The sequence below is a fragment of the Electrona antarctica genome (genome assembly GCF_951216825.1).
Source record: "Electrona antarctica genome assembly, chromosome: 15".
NCBI lineage: Eukaryota > Metazoa > Chordata > Actinopteri > Myctophiformes > Myctophidae > Electrona > Electrona antarctica.
Window position 1 is genome coordinate 27,758,146 of NC_136796.1, and position 16,451 is coordinate 27,774,596.

The window sequence follows — 16,451 nt, forward strand, 5'->3', positions numbered from 1 at the left end:
TTTTGTTCAATGTGCTACGCCGCTGCCCACCTGCACTTACCATTGAAATGTCCTTATTGTCAATTAAGATCATAAACGAATTATGTTGTTTTTCCGAACAAGAATGTACTTTAAACCCCACCACCCACCAGCGTGTCAAGTGACATTTACAAGACCACTCAGCCAGTCTTGTTTTCTTATGAGTGCAGCTTGACACTGTTCCTTGGGTCAGCCACCACATTACTCTTGGAAACAATGCTTTTGTGTAGGTTTATATGTTCGTCACCCTCTTGAACCCAGCTTCAAGGGCATTCGCTGTAGGCTTTCCCGTTGGAGCTGAGGCGCAATACACGACTAACATGGAGGATGGATGTAAGTGCTGTTTTATAAGTGTTAGCCTTTGTGTAGATATGATTAATTTCTGTATGTTACGTTTCAGACCAGCAGGGCTTTTTCACCGCAAGTAGGCAGTGGCATTATATATATATATATATATATATATATATATATATTAAAAAAAATGACTTAAGCCTTGTTTGTCTTTGTCTTCAGCATAACTTGTAAATTATTGTTTCAAAATGAATATATGCTTTGGATAAAATGCACTCTTTGTTTCTCTCTCTGACTGACTTTAACTTAATTTATTTGAGCAGAAATGATTTTAAAAATAAAATAGGGGGAAATCTTATTGTAGTGTCCTAGGGTCACTGTCTATCATTAAGTTTGTGTCTGAGTAAAACGGTTCTACAGGGGAGGAAGAGTTACTGTAACTACACATCTACAAGTCAAGCTTTGTAAAGAAAAACAAAAAAGAGAAGCAGTGTTGCATTTACTCATCAGTCTCAAGACATGAATTAACACCTGATACTGAACTGCAAAATGGAGAGTTTTATATCTAAAAGAATAAATGAAGGTTTACTAACCAATGTAAGAAAAAATAAAATATAAAAATACAACCCAAAAAAAAGTTTGAAAATGTCATGTAGAGTAATAAATTGTAACATTATTTTAAATAAAGTTATATATTGAAGAACAAAATGTTTGCTGTCATGTCATATACTACATATAATGAATATAAAATATGATTGGTCTGTGAATTAGTTCTGTTGTATTGTAATTTCCACGTTGCTAATTACACCAGTTGGTTTTGAAGAAAGGCTTGTTAGAGGTTGTCATATTGATAAAGCACTCAGGTGGTGCTTATCAATGTTATCGATCTGTCCGTTCCACAGAGACAACACAGGACTAGATCTCTTCAAAGACTGGCAGTGATGATGAATGCTGTAGTTAGAAACAACACGATTGGGTGTTTCACAAAGAAAAAGGTAAAACTAATGGGATTGTACTGCCTAAAATCGTAGGTTATTGTAGAAAATTTGAACACTCTATCTCAAAGTCTTCACTGTCAGTTATAGCGAGAGTGAGAATGTGTATACTATGTGAAATAAGTTGACTATCTGTTGCTGTCAAAGTATTGTAAGATGGTTTTATTGGCAAAGAGGGGCAGATCTATATTTTATGCATGGGACATGAGCTAGTGGCATTCAAGCAAATGAGATTCATGGTGTGTAGTGATAAAATGGACCGTTGAAAGCAAAATACTAGACTGGAATAACGAGGTCATGGTGGCATTTATTCTTGATTATATATAATTTGAGACATTGTAAGGCATTTTTCTTAGACAGGACGTGGGTCACTAAGGCTTTGTGCATGACACAGAACAAGCCACACTCAAAAGCCCATGCATTATGCTTTCACCCCAGCCCACTGAACCATCGCAATACTTTATGCGGTGCCAGGCTATATGCAATGGAAATTGCTCAAAGTAAAGTGGGGTATTGATAAAAGCTACCTGCCAAATGCTGGAATTATGTCTACTTAACCATGGTCCTGGACACTGAGATAACTGCTGGTTTTCGTTCAAGCCAGCTATATTTTCCTACTACTAGTTTCCTTTCCTGCAGCAATGCATGACACTCACTGTATTGTGATCTTATTTTCTTTGTTTATTCATTTGTTAGCATGGTAACGGTAACATTTTCATGAAACTTGGAGGGAATGATCAGTAGACTGCCCTGAAGACATCATTATGTTTTGGGGCTGAAAAGGGCCTTGGTCAAATCAAGAGAAGCAGTTGTTTAATTTACAAATGGAGCACAAGTCCCCACAGGACCAGAAAAACACCATTATTCCAGTTCCCCAGGACCGAAGTTGAGAAACACTTTGCCTCTTTATGCCTTAACCAAACTTAATTTGGCCTACTTTCTCTGTCTGTTTCAAAGATAACCAAACTTGTCTTGGGGGAGTTCTGTTTCAGTCTAAAACATTGACATATTTGCATATTGAAAGCCACTGGAGAATTCTGAAATCTAATCCATTTGTGGCTGAAGACAAAACGATTGCATTTCTAATGAACACAACAATGAGTGCTGAATGAGAGCTGATTAATGACAAGCATCTTTAAAGAGGCTATTCACAAAAAAAGTATCTTATGGCTGTTCATTACAATCAAGTGGGACATGGGAGTCTCAATTAATTCAAAGCTGTTGCCCTTGAACTCATACCTGAGAGGTTACTATAGAGACTATAAGAAACATTTTGGCTTATCACACTGAAGTGACTTTGGTCAATCCATATCTTACTGTCACTCACTTGAGGAAAATGTAATATACTTCGAGCTGGCAAATTTGGATGTGCTTATTTATTCCTTATACTTGCCAACCCACATTTGTAATAGACTAGCACTTGCTTTAATTATCTTGTCAATCTGCAGTGGACTGTCGACGTTTGAGGCTCTCAAGTGTTAAAGTGTAACCAATAGTTTGACAGTCAAACTATTTGTCTGCACTTGAGACCCTCATGAAATCCGTTGGTCCATCCATCCATCCATCTGCAGCTGCTTATCCGTAGTCTGTTCGCGGGGGCAACAGCTCCACCAGAGAGCTCCAGACATTCCTCTCCAGAGCAACATTAGTAACTTCCTCCTGGGGGGTCCCGAGGCGTTCCAAGGCCAGTGAGTCGATGTAATCCCTCCATCTGCGCCTTGGTCTTCCATGAGGTCTCCTCCCAGTGAGAAGTGCATCGAGGACCACCCTAGGGAGACGCTGCTGCTCCGATTTGCCGGCTGATCTCCTTCTTCGTCCTCCCCTCACTCGTGAACAAGACCCCGAGATACTTAAACTCCTTCACCTGGGGTAATGCCTCATTCCCTACTTGGACTGCACAATCCACCAGTTTCCTGCTGAGAACCATTGCCTCAGATTTGGAGACGCTGATCCTCATCCCAGCCGCCGTACACTCAGCTGCGAACCGGTCCAGTGAGAGCTGAAATCCGTTGGTGAAAAAAATGCATAATCCTTTATAACCCCTGTTTTCTTAAATGTATTTAAACATCAATCAATAGCAATACAATCAGTGTGGACAGCAAACAATATCTAATCTATTTTCAGTGTATAGACTACATATTTTCTCTATTTCCATCAGATTTCTTACATTGGGCTGGTTCCAAATTCCGCCCAATAGGCCTATCTCACAGCCCCCTTTCCACGCCCCCTTCCGGTAGCTAGTGGTGTCATTTAACATTAGCATTTACACGTTTTTTTCTCTGGAGAATCTAAGTACATTTCCTAATGTAAAAATGTGACAGACCAATATTATTATGAAGCAAACAATATGGTAAATCAGCTCGAACAGATAGAACAAACCTTACCTTGAGAAAACAAAAGTTGTAGACTTCTTAAATGACCTCTGTTAACATGTAGTGTCTATGGAGTGACGTCACGCTATCACCACTAGCTCCGAAAGGGGGCGGGGAAATTCTGTGAGATAGGCCTATTGGGCTACTTGTTATTGGGCTTTGGGGGGGAAATAGCATTGGGTGAGTAGGCTACATTAAGGGGGTGGCCTGGTTTTTAAAATATCTGGCGGATTGTGTAAACCTCATCTCGTCACAATGTCACCAGGTGTTCAGTGTTCAACTTCATATCCTGTCTAGAGCCCGCCTATAGACGTTATTTGGCTAAAGACACAGTCACGCACTGACTCCGTATCCACTCTAGAGTCTAGACCGGACTCTGTTTATCCAATATAGTGACAGCCTGGACAGGGCAGGAGATGGACAGTTGGACACCTCAAGTGTCTGTTTACCACACAGCAGAAATGCCAAGTCTCGCTGTGTAGGCCCTACCGAGTGTCCAGTGTTTTGCTATAGTAGCCTAGTTGGTAGTAGTTGCTGTGACAGCTGGGCAATATAATAATACCGTTTTATTAAAACATGACCAGAAACGAAGACTTCCTTATATGCCTGGCGGGATAATATGCACAATGACCTGGCTAGATGAGGAGAAATGCAGGCTATTAGTCCATCTGGCGTGTACCGTGTAGCCTGTCGGATAATGTAAAGGTAAGTCAATTTTAAGTTTTTCGCGTTGTGTAAAGCATATTATTGCATGTAAGCAGAGAATATCATAAAAAGAAAAATCTGCAGCTGGTGTGTGTGTGTGTGTGTGTGTGACTGTGTTATGTTATGTTATGATATGATTATTAATTATAAAGGGATATTTCACTTGCAAACATATGTTTGGGGTCCACAGTTTTTTAAGTTGCCTACTTGCTTTATTCAGTATTTAGAATGGATAGTCGATATTCATTTATCAGACACGCCCCCTTCCAAACCCATTGTAACACCTGTGTAGCAACTCATAATGTAACCAGTAAGACGCTCATCATTGTGATATAATAAAGGGCGAGGTTGTGCGTCATTGTGATGTCAGAACAGGCCAGCTCCATATATGGAGATCTAGGGTTTCCGACTTACGTGGATTACAGACATAAAGAGACTTGGTGCATTTATAGATAGATACTAGAGTGGTGCCCGTTGGGCACTGGCCTACTTGGAACGATACAAGTTGGAAATGCATTCCCCACCCAGTTATTACTTGCGCGAGCATAGCGTGCGCAAGTACTGTTTTCGGCTGCGTATGTTGGTGACACCCTCGGCCAATCAGGGCGCTGCGTGCGTACGTCGGTGCGTCGCTTGGCCAATTAGAGGGCGAGTTGGCAGCTTTCTGCATATGTCGTGGTCCCTTTGACCCTTTGGATCGCCTAATGTACTAACAACTAACATCCATAGTACACTACAAAACCCAGAATGTTTAAATTAACACTCAGGACTTTGCAGTGTATGGCGACCACAGGAGTCCACGTACTACACATGGTCCAGTATTGGCAGAGTTTGGCACAGAGTCAGACACTGCCATGTTAGAGATTGATTTACCATTTGCCTCACAATCGTTTGGATGGCTTGATAGTTATCCATATATTATTGTTTATCATTATTTTGTGTGGGTTCATTTCGGGTCCCGGGAGGGTTTTATTCAGTGCTCCTCTAAAATCTTCCAGTGACCCAAAACTACTTTCTCTCCTACATGTGCAGGGAATAACTGCAAATACAAAATCATAACCTCTAAGAAAAGATGAATTACTGCACACAATAGTCAACACTGAAATTGATTAAAACACATTTCATTTGGTGGCAAGGAAAGACCTTCCTCAAGATTGCGAAATTTCATTGCAGAGGTAAACAATGTGTGCATGCAGGAATTCCATTTTTCAGTATACAATGGGGTGCCACTCTGCAGACCAAAGCAATAAAGCGTGTCTTGCAGAATCCCATTGTCCATGCTTCCACAATGACATTCTGTTCCAGATCAATAACTGTCCAGACTCACGGCTAACCTTTTCAGAAATTCAGAAAGTCTGCTTCAAAATCCCCCCATGTCTGTAGGAAACACAAAATGTTTAGAGGCCAGGAGCAATATTGGCACATTATACATACGGTTAAATGACGTATAGCGGCTATACCTATACCTATATACATACACTATAGCCTATTCCCCACCAAAAAATAATAATGACACTTTGATGATTACATGATGATGGAGATGTTTACGTTACAGCACACAAATTTGTGCTCACACTGCTATTAAATACTATGACAACACACCTTTGTCGCAGAACAAAATCACTAAAGGGGCTTTGGGGTTAGACAGTAGGTACTTTGAGGACACTGACACTGTTGCCCATTTTATTTCGCTTTAGTTGATACAGTGGGGAAAGAAAAAAAGGCATGCAACATTGCAACTATAGAGTACCGAAGTCCTGATGTTACTCCCACTACCCCATGGCCATGGAAGTCCTGATGTTACTCCCACTACCCCATGGCCATGGAAGTCCTGATGTTACTCCCACTACCCCATGGTCATGGAAGTCCTGATGTTACTCCCACTACCCCATGGTCATGGAAGTCCTGATGTTACTCCCGCTACCCCATGGCCATGGAAGTCCTGATGTTACTCCCGCTACCCCATGGCCATGGAAGTCCTGATGTTACTCCCACTACCCCATGGTCATGGAAGTCCTGATGTTACTCCCACTACCCCATGGCCATGGAAGTCCTGATGTTACTCCCGCTACCCCATGGTCATGGAAGTCCTGATGTTACTCCCACTACCCCATGGTCATGGAAGTATTTTTTCTATAGAAATTCTCCAAAATTCAGTGCTCAATAAGGGTCATAAATTGCCGTTGTAGTCAACATATTGCAAATATACTGTATGGTAGTCATCAACGCTGAGGCACTATTGCTGTGGTTCCAAGTCCACAGTGGTGTGCCGTGAGACATGTCCAGTTGTGTCTTGGTATTTTGTGACGACCGTTGACCACACATTATTATTGCAATTTATTATACAACTAGACAAAATAATATTCATTCGTATTTTATTGAATATATATTAGTACTTTCTTTGCACTTTTTTGCACAATTCTTTTTAACCACTTTTTTCAATCTGGTATTTCTATTTTGGGAGACACATCAAAATGGTACTTCTACAAGGTCACAACGTGTCGCATCGTGACATGTGAGATTGTACTGTAGCTATGAGTACATACAGTATGAATACAGGTGTGCCTTCACTGCATTGAGATTTTGAGTTGCCCCTTTGGTGTGAGTTTACTTTGAATACCACTGAAAATTCTGCAATAGTGCACTACACCCAATCAGAAAAAAACACCAATTGTGAGCTTGTAGATCGATTATTTCTGGCGTGCGAAACCGCTGTACGACTAAGTATGAATTTGGCACGACTAAGTATGAATTTTGCATGACTAAGTATGAATTTGGCACGACTAAGTATGAATTTGGCACGACTAAGTATGAATTTGGCTTACCGTTATGTATGTGAGTGTGCATACGTGGGTGGGTTCATTGAGAGAGCAAGGGCAATTGCTTTAAAAGACAGCTCACAGATATAGATACAATAAAAATGGCCTACAAAGGCTGCGCGGTAATCAAACTAGCAGCTCCGCAGAGCCGAACAAATAGAATGCTGTCTGCATCACTGCTGCTGAGGTCATAATGCTCATCTCGTTAGAGCTGTCCCATGGTACCGTTTTCTGCTGACTGCAGGTCGGCATACACACCAGCTCGGCCCGTGCTGCGTTTATCTCTGTGCAATTCATCAGCCAAATGCATTCAGATGAAATGTTTTCATTCCCAAATGTGACATATCAATTTAGCTAAATAAATGAAGGGAAATAATTATAATATGTACTGTATATCAATAATAATAATACAACATATTATTATTATTAATAATAAAAATAATAAATCATACGTGAAATTGTGTGACGTCAACAATTTTGTCAGTTACCGTGAATAGATATTTTTTAATTTGGATAACTTGTAATTGTCAATAGAATTTCCTATGAGCTGATTCATGTTTCTACTTGCACAGGTTGGCTGCTATCACATTTAATTAGAATGGAGAACCTTTATTCTGTGGGCAGGTTTCTTGGGGCAAAGAGGCACAAGGGAGGCAAGTAAAGCTGCTAATAATGTTCCACTGGGATGGTCCACCTCTGGCAAGATGACCTACTTCTGCCATCAAGGTCAGAATTACTGTAAAGCCCATGGCCGCAGAGAGCAGTTACCTAACGGCTATAGCAGAGGAGAAACTTAACTAAGTCAACAGAAACTAGGCCACAGTTGGTAGATTCACTGAAGTCTCCAATCCATATTTTTTGCTTTTCCATCCAGGCAGCATTACACTTTCTGTTGCTGCGTGCGAGGTTGATTTCTGATGGGTGGCACCCTGGGCTGTGTAGGTCCTTTATATCAGGGGTTCTCAACGTTTTTGACTGGGGATCCCCGGAAATGCTTTGGCCGTGTCTCGCCAGCATCAAATGTCTTTCTGCCAGCAGGCCAAGGAACACAATCCCGGAAATATCTGTAAGCAAATGACATGTGTGAATTTATCATGTCAGCCGTAAGGAAATCCATATTTGGGCAAGACTGACATCAACAATATGCTGTCAGAGACTCACAGGGACGCCACAGACATGCTGTTATTTTTCATACCACCATTCCGCTTATACTTCACACTACCAATTCTACTTGGCCAGTAATATTGGCCTAGTAAGTTATTAACCAATCAGTCCTATCTTAATATGAAAGATAAGGGGTGTAAATGTTAATTGACCACCAGCAATACAGCCAGGCAAACTTTGACATATTGTGGTGGGTGGGGTTGAGAGTCTGCTCAGGACATATTGTGGTGGGTGGGGTTGAGAGTCTGCTCAGGACAAACGCCTGGTGTCCACTTAACCTTTTGACCCAGGCAGTCCGTGCTGGCTAAATGGTGGTTGCTACCCTGAATGAATGTGGCTCGGCAGACTTAATCAGACTTAACGACGCTTCCCCAGGTAGGCCTGGCTGAAGAAGAGAGAATCAATCATTGTCTGGAGAATCCCATCTCTCGCTCTCTCGCTCTCTCTCTCTCTCTTCTCCCGCACACATCATTCCTATGTTCTCTCTGTTTTTTATTCTTGGAATCTGTTTCATTTTAAATTCCTCATCCTCTCTCTCCCTGTCTGTCTCCTCTGTCTCTCTCCCTCTCTCTCTCTCGCTCTCCCTCTCTCTCTCTCTCTTTACATCAGCTGTATCGACCATTGCTTCGGCCCCTGGTAATTAAAAGGCATCGATCTGATCCAGCAGTAGAACATCAGGGATATGGTCTTACAGTAGAGCAATGAGATGCTTTAGGAGGAGGCTGGGCTTGTGTGTGTGTGTGTGTGTGTGTGTGTGTGTGTGTGTGTGTGTGTGTGTGTGTGTGTGTGTGTGTGTGTGTGTGTGTGTGTGTGTGTGTGTGTGTGTGTGTGTGTGTGTGTGTGTGTGTGTGTGTGTGTGTGTGTGTGTGCACGTGTGTGTGTGCACGTGTGTGCTTGCGTGCGTGCGCACATTTGTGCATGCCTGCTTTAACATGCATTTGTACACGCCTGCTTTAACATGCATTTGTGCATGTTTGAAGGATGTGTTCAGGCTGGATCTCATTTCACTGTAAGTAACACAAGCATGCATTTTGCATGCATGAACTGTTTGTTGTTTGAGATGGATCTTTTTGTGTCCTTTAAATGTAATGTGTCCACCAGTATTCATTTGATTGTTTGTACAGATGATCCGTGTGGGCGTGACGGGATTGCAAACGAGTAATGAAAAAAGCAGGCGCACAACTTATATAGCCACGATGCAATGCAGGTTTAATTAAACAAACACCCTAGTTTTGACCAAACAGTCAACTGCAGTGTACAACGTATAATGGGATATATAATGTCATTTCACTAGATTTATACAGGGGATGGAACCAAAGGTATGTGACCAAAATAGCAATTTAGGGGAAAGTGTGCCAACACGCCCATGACCACACCTCTAGGCGCAAATACTGGTTTCGGCAAAATTGAGAGCATGTGACGCTGGACCAAAATACCATTAAGGGACAGAGCAAGCTCCTATACTATAATGGAGCCCATGGTGTATTGTGTGTTACAAGAAAAAACATTGGGAATATGTATCAACACACCATCTTATTATAAAATAGTTGTAATAAAGAGAATAATGTCTTGAATACATCACGAAAAATACCTAATATAATTGTAGGCAGGCAAAGTCGGTTTACAAAGCCAGAAACCAAAAGATTCCTAGCTGCTTAAGAGAGAGAATGCTATAGGAAGTAGAGGTGGAATCTCAAAGGTAGATTAATGTATACGTTTATGATGTGCAAATCACAAATAAGTCCAAAAATATTTGATAAAAAATTATATAGAAAAATTAAGTGATAGAAAAACAATCTCATTTATAGAATGCAAAAATACATTAAATAAAGCAGTTAGGAAACAGAGAGAGGGAAGATGTGTAGGCTAAATTGTGCTAGATCATAATACACTTTCAAAAGTTAACATTAAGGCCATTGCTGGCAAGGAAATGCTTCTCTTGTCAAAAGCATACTGTCAAAATCACCTCTTCTAGGCACAGGTAGAGGTAGGTCTACTTTCTCTATACAGTATGTAATGGACAGTGATGAAATGTGCTGCATTAGGATAATGCCAACGGGTGTTTTTAATAACACTGAGTGACTCCTCAAAAAGTATTCTCACCAAGCAGAAAATTGAGAGATGCATTAGTCCACTCTGACCTTCCTCTTTCAGTTATCACACCACAACGTACACTTGCCCCAGTCACAGAGGGAAATTATAAATATGGTGCTTGTGCTTAATGCAACAGCAGATTAACATGTACTGTCTTAAGTTCAAACACCCCTATTCAGGCCCCCCCAAAAGAAAACACCTTAAATATTTAATTATTTTTTTAGTGCTATGGACTGCATGTGCAAATAAAAAACACCTTAACACTTCCTAAGGTTAATATGATCCTCAAATCAATATTTTAAATATGTTTTATTTGCAAATGGATTTATTTGCACGTATATTCCATAGGGCTGGACCACACATGGACAAATGACATCAAGTTGGGATAGGCATCTCGCTTGAGTACGAGATGAACGTTTTCTAAAATAAATACAATATTTAAGGTGTTTTTTATTTATTTATTTTAGTTAAAGAGGGCAATTATAATGCATTAAAGCATATAAGGCTTATTAGCCCTTTAAGACACGCTTAGCAGAATATTGCTCTAAGTCTAAGAGATATAAAAATCCTCATGTTGCAGCACATTTCACTGATGCTGGTCACTCAATTTCTGCCCTTTACACACTGTAGGAATAGAGAAGTACCTGTCACTAGAAGAGGAAGCAATTTCGACAGTATATGCTTTTCGATTTTGTTTCTGTAAATACCCTTGCACCCAATGGCCTTTTAATGTTGTTGACTTTGATTTAACTTCCTCTAACAGTATAGAGATTATGCCTAGCACAATTATTCACACATACCCCACTGTATCTCTGTCTATTAACCGCTTTATTTAATCAACTTGTGATTCACAATTTATTTTCAATTTATACAGTGTGTGTGTGTGTGTGTGTGTGTGTGTGTGTGTGTGTGTGTGTGTGTGTGTGTGTGTGTGTGTGTGTGTGTGTGTGTGTGTGTGTGTGTGTGTGTGTGTGTGTGTGTGTGTGTGTGTGTGTGTGTGTGTGTGTGTGTGCGTGCGTGCGTGCGTAATTAAACTGATACAAATGGAAGTAGAATGTGAGGGAGAATGCCTAAAAGAACGGGCTTGAGAAGTGGCATTCTTGGGGAACATTTGTACATTATTAAGTTAAGGGGAAAATTATACACACCTCAATACATACCTATAGTACTATATATTGTAGAACTGTAGCTTATATACCGTATATAACTATACACCCGTAAGTACACGCGTCGGGTGTGTGTGTTTGTGTGTGTGCGGCCATGTGGAAATGTGCCGGATTAAAGACAGAACAGAACATTGTGGCACAAAGGACTGACCAAGTCGCCTCTGTCTTGTGCCAGGGTATGATGAATCTGTGGCTCCATACTAGCTTATCAGCCGCTTGTCATCCTCCTGCTGTTTCCTCCTCAACCTCCCGTTCACAACCACCTCTAGATTGTTGTGGTCAGCTCCTCACCAGCTTGTTCAGTCCCTTGTGTTGATGTTACTCCATGAACTGATCATGGCAAAAAAGGAGGACAATGACTACTACTACAGACTGGTAGATCATTTGCTGCAGCCTGTTGCACACATTGAAGGCCCTGAGGAACAGCTTGAGTTGTCGGTGCAGTCCAGTTTATTGTTCATGTGTACTCACAGCAACTCATCCCCACAGATGGTGATGTGCTACTTGGTCCTTCCAATGTTGAGCTGGAGGTGGTTGTTGTCACACTTCTCAACAAAGATCATCACCAGGGCTCTGTACTCGTCATCATCCGTGATGGAGTTGATAATGGAGGAGTCATAAGAGAACACTGGCACATCTGACAGACTGCCCTGCAGGCTGCCGGAGAGGTACCTCATAATCCAAGGCCACCTCTGTTAACTTCTGAGCTGGCCAGCATGGATGGATCGGTGTTGAAGGTGCTGAAGAAGTCAAAGAACATGACTCTCACACAGCGCTGCACGGCCTCTCCAGGTTGTGTGTAGGCTCTGTGGAGCAGATAGATGATAGCATCATCCACACCAATTTTGCCTGATAAGACAACTGCAGGGGGTCACTCACCAGGGGCTTCAGATACTGCAGTGCAGGACCAGTCGCTCATAGAGCTTTGTGACTTCATGTAGTCATTGAGAGCATGCAGCATCCTCTCCTGGACACCAGTTGGAGCACCTTCAGCCTCAGCAAGTGGTTGAAGATGTGGGGGAATGCTGCTGCCAACTGGTCTGCACGGTATTAAAGCGGGTTTGTTATTGACTCTGGTCTTAGCTTCGATGTCCAAATGAAGAAAACAGTGCAAGCAAGCAAACTGTGACCAAAGTGACATTTGCATTTCAATCTACGGGAAAGACAGCAGAAAATTGTGAGGATAAACAAGAGCAGCTCTGCATCAGGTATACTGTGTGAGAATGTCCATGCAGGACGTGATCAGCAATAACAGTCATAACAGTCAGTCTAGTTTAGTACTACAGAGAGGGATGCTATTATAGGGTTGCAGTGCATAAAAGATAAACCCCTCATTACAAAGACCAATGCACAAGTAAGTTATGGTCAAGTGTAGACAAGTGGGCAAATGTGTGGCTTTCACCAAAAGACCGGTACAGTGGTTCAGTGGCTATGCTATGCAGTGGGGGGCATTTACCTGGCATGGTTTGGGTCCACTTGTCTCTTGTCGCAGCCACAAGATCTCAACCCAATTGAACACCTACGTATGGGAGATTCTGGACCGAAGTGTTATACAGCGCTTTCCACCACATCATCAAAATGCCAAATGACGGAATATTGTTAGAATGGTGTTCCATCCCTCCAGTTCCAGGGACAGGCGCATTGAAGCTGTTCTGGCGGCTTGTTGTGAGTGACCCAGCACCTTACTATAGACATTTAGTCGTTTTCCTTCTATGTGTCACCCGTCTGTGTATGCCTGTATTTATTTCACCGTGTGCACAACTGCACATTGTGGTGTCCAGTGCACAGCTTGGCATGTCCTACGACTTTCTGTGAGCTTGTCCTTTGTGTACTGTATATAACTTATCTATCTGAGACTACAGTTCTCTAAATATTATGTTTTGCAGTGGTGCCATCTCTAACTGAGACCTTGCTATTCTTCACACACACTCAGTTAGCATGAGGCGTAATAATGCGCTGCCAGTCGAGTCTAGTTAAACCTCCCATCTGGTGAAATATCTGAAGCCGACCCGAGTGTATTACCTCCCAGCTCGCTTATTAGGCGAGTAAGGGAAAAACAAACAACTGATTGATTCTGTGCAAGTGTGCATACACAAGCCCAATGGCAACCTCCCACCCACCCACCCTCACTCACAGATACACACACAGGGGATGTTCTCGCACGCACGCACGCACGCACGCGCGTGCAGACACACACACAGGGGATGTTCACGCACGCACGCACGCACGCGCGTGCAGACACACACACACACACACACACACACATTTTTTACCTCATCTACTCTCTACTTTTATTCCATCTGAGTGAACACAGTAAATCTGAGTGCTCTGTGATTGCTAGCACTGCACATTCCACAACCTCACAAAGAGATGGAGTTAGCCTCTGAGATGGGGTACGCTTTGTCTCAGCTACAGAAGAAATTCTAAAATTCCAACCGTAAGAACACAACAATACAAAAATATAACCATGGCTCTTATAGTAGCCATGGTCTGACACACTGACACACAGAGAGTGACTCTGTGACACGCACGCACGCACACAGGCACGCACGCACGCATGCATCCATGGATTACTGTTGCACGATATACAATAAATTCAAATAGTTGCACGAAGCATCTGTCTCTATATGAGTTCTATTTCTACAGTACATATTTTCCATTGTGACATGATCTAGTGTGGTGGCCTTTCATATGACGCCGTGACTGAGTTATGCTTGTCTGAGCGCCCATCTCCCCGCTCCCGTGCCTCATAAATCCATTGAATTACCCAGCATACCCCTTCTCTCCACCATTAGCCCCCTCACCCCCCACCCCTCTTCCCTTCTTCCTGAACGAGTGATCAATTAAGGTCCTGTCCAACTCACACTGCGCGTCAGCACTTTCTCTCTCCCTCTCTCCCCCCCCCCCCCCCCCCCCCCCTCTCTCTCTCCCTCGCTCTCTCTCACACATATTTTTTCTCTTCTTGTTCGGGTGTCAGCCCAAAGACTGTCATTCAAGAAACATAAGGAGGCACACGAGCAATGGTAGGAAAAAAAGAAGCTCAGAATCCTTTATTTTCAGGATGAGAGATGCTCTTTGTACAGATTTGAGTGTGCGTTATGGGGTTGTGCGACTCCCTACGTGGGATGGGGTTGTGTGTGTGTGTGTGTGTGGGGGGGGGGGGGGGGGGGGGGGGGGGGGGGGGGGTGTACTGTTCCACCTCAGTGGAGCCTTCACAGGCAGGTTAGAGAGAGAAAAGACACAGAGCATCAGGAGGGAGAGGTATAGAGAGGCGATATACAGTATTCCCACAGCACTCCCCACGTCTCAGTGGGATAAATGGATTGGTAAATACACTGAGCAACCTTGATATATATATATATATATATATATATATATATATATATATATATATATATATATATATATATATATATATTCCCATACCACAGATGTGAAGACACTTATGATGAATTTCACAGTTAACGGCTCTGACATAGATTTGACAGCATGTCAAACTCATTGGTACAAAGGTAATTTTAGGATTTTGCTGAGTCTCTCCTCTTTCCTTGTCCTTGTTCTCCTAAACAGAACCCGAATCCCCTCACCCCTACCCCAGTGCAGTTATAGAGTCCTTAACATGGAGCTCAGTGATATCACAGAGTCTATTAGGATCTGCCAGATTCTATTAGGCCACCACTCAGTCGGCCATTATTGGTGCGGCCCTCAATTGTAACACAGTTACCAGCCATTACGCTGTTTTATTACAGGTTAATTGCAGTTTCCGCGGCCGAGATAAGCGCCCGCTCCTTCTGGGGCCCCGCTTTGAAGGAGCCTCCCAGTGTTGGCTGATTGTTACAGATTGACACTCGGAGAGAGATAAGGCTGTGGAACGTTGGAGTGGTGCTCTTGGGGCAGGGCGGAGGGACTTCATCTTTTTAAGAGGTTTATTTGCCTTAAGGGTTATCCAAGGCCTTTGCCATTGGCAGCGGTCATTAGGCGGATAAAACAGAATGATACATGAGGTTCCTTTTATGTTTCCCGAAGTCTTCTGTGGTATTGTATGATCGTTCTCATCCACTTTGAAAATCTGCACATTTGTACCCACTGAGCAAGCAAGCTTAGTTTTGTTTTGTTTTGTTTTATTCTCTCAACGTCTTTGCAGCTCCATCAAACTCCTTGTTTGTCACGCAGGACAAACTATTTTTCTTTGCACCTGCATTTCTTTGCTTATCTCCATACAATCCCCGCCTCATCTGCGCCTCGCCAATGCCCCCCCCACCCCCCCCCAACCGTTTAAATGATAGACTATTCCCTCAGCCTGTTTGGGGATGTGCGAGTCAAGGACAATCACATCGCTGCAGGCAATAAAACAGACTTGTATGTCTTATTTATCTGCTAGCTGGGTCTGAATTCGTTAAAATCGTGCACTTGGTGACAAGTTCTTGATTTTTGGTATGGTGTTAGGGATGGGCATAAGGTTTTCAAAAACCATCGCAAACGAGTTGGGCTCGCCCCCTAGTGGTCCGTTTGCAATGAATCTAATATTAAATGGGCCAGTATATGGTTAAAAACCATAATAATGGATCAAATAAAAAATTCAATGGATTCTATTAGTATTGGGTGTGCTAAATAACATACTAAAAATGTAGGAAAAAATAACTTCTGGAAAGGCATCATTTTCAAGATTGCGTCCACAATAGCTGCAAAATGCCTATAAAGCTTGGATTTAATATGTAAAAAATAATAATAATAATTGATAAAATAGATTTTCCAATGGATTCTATTAGTATTGGGTATGCTAAATAACATATAAACATTTTAGGTGAAAATAACTTCTGGAAAGGC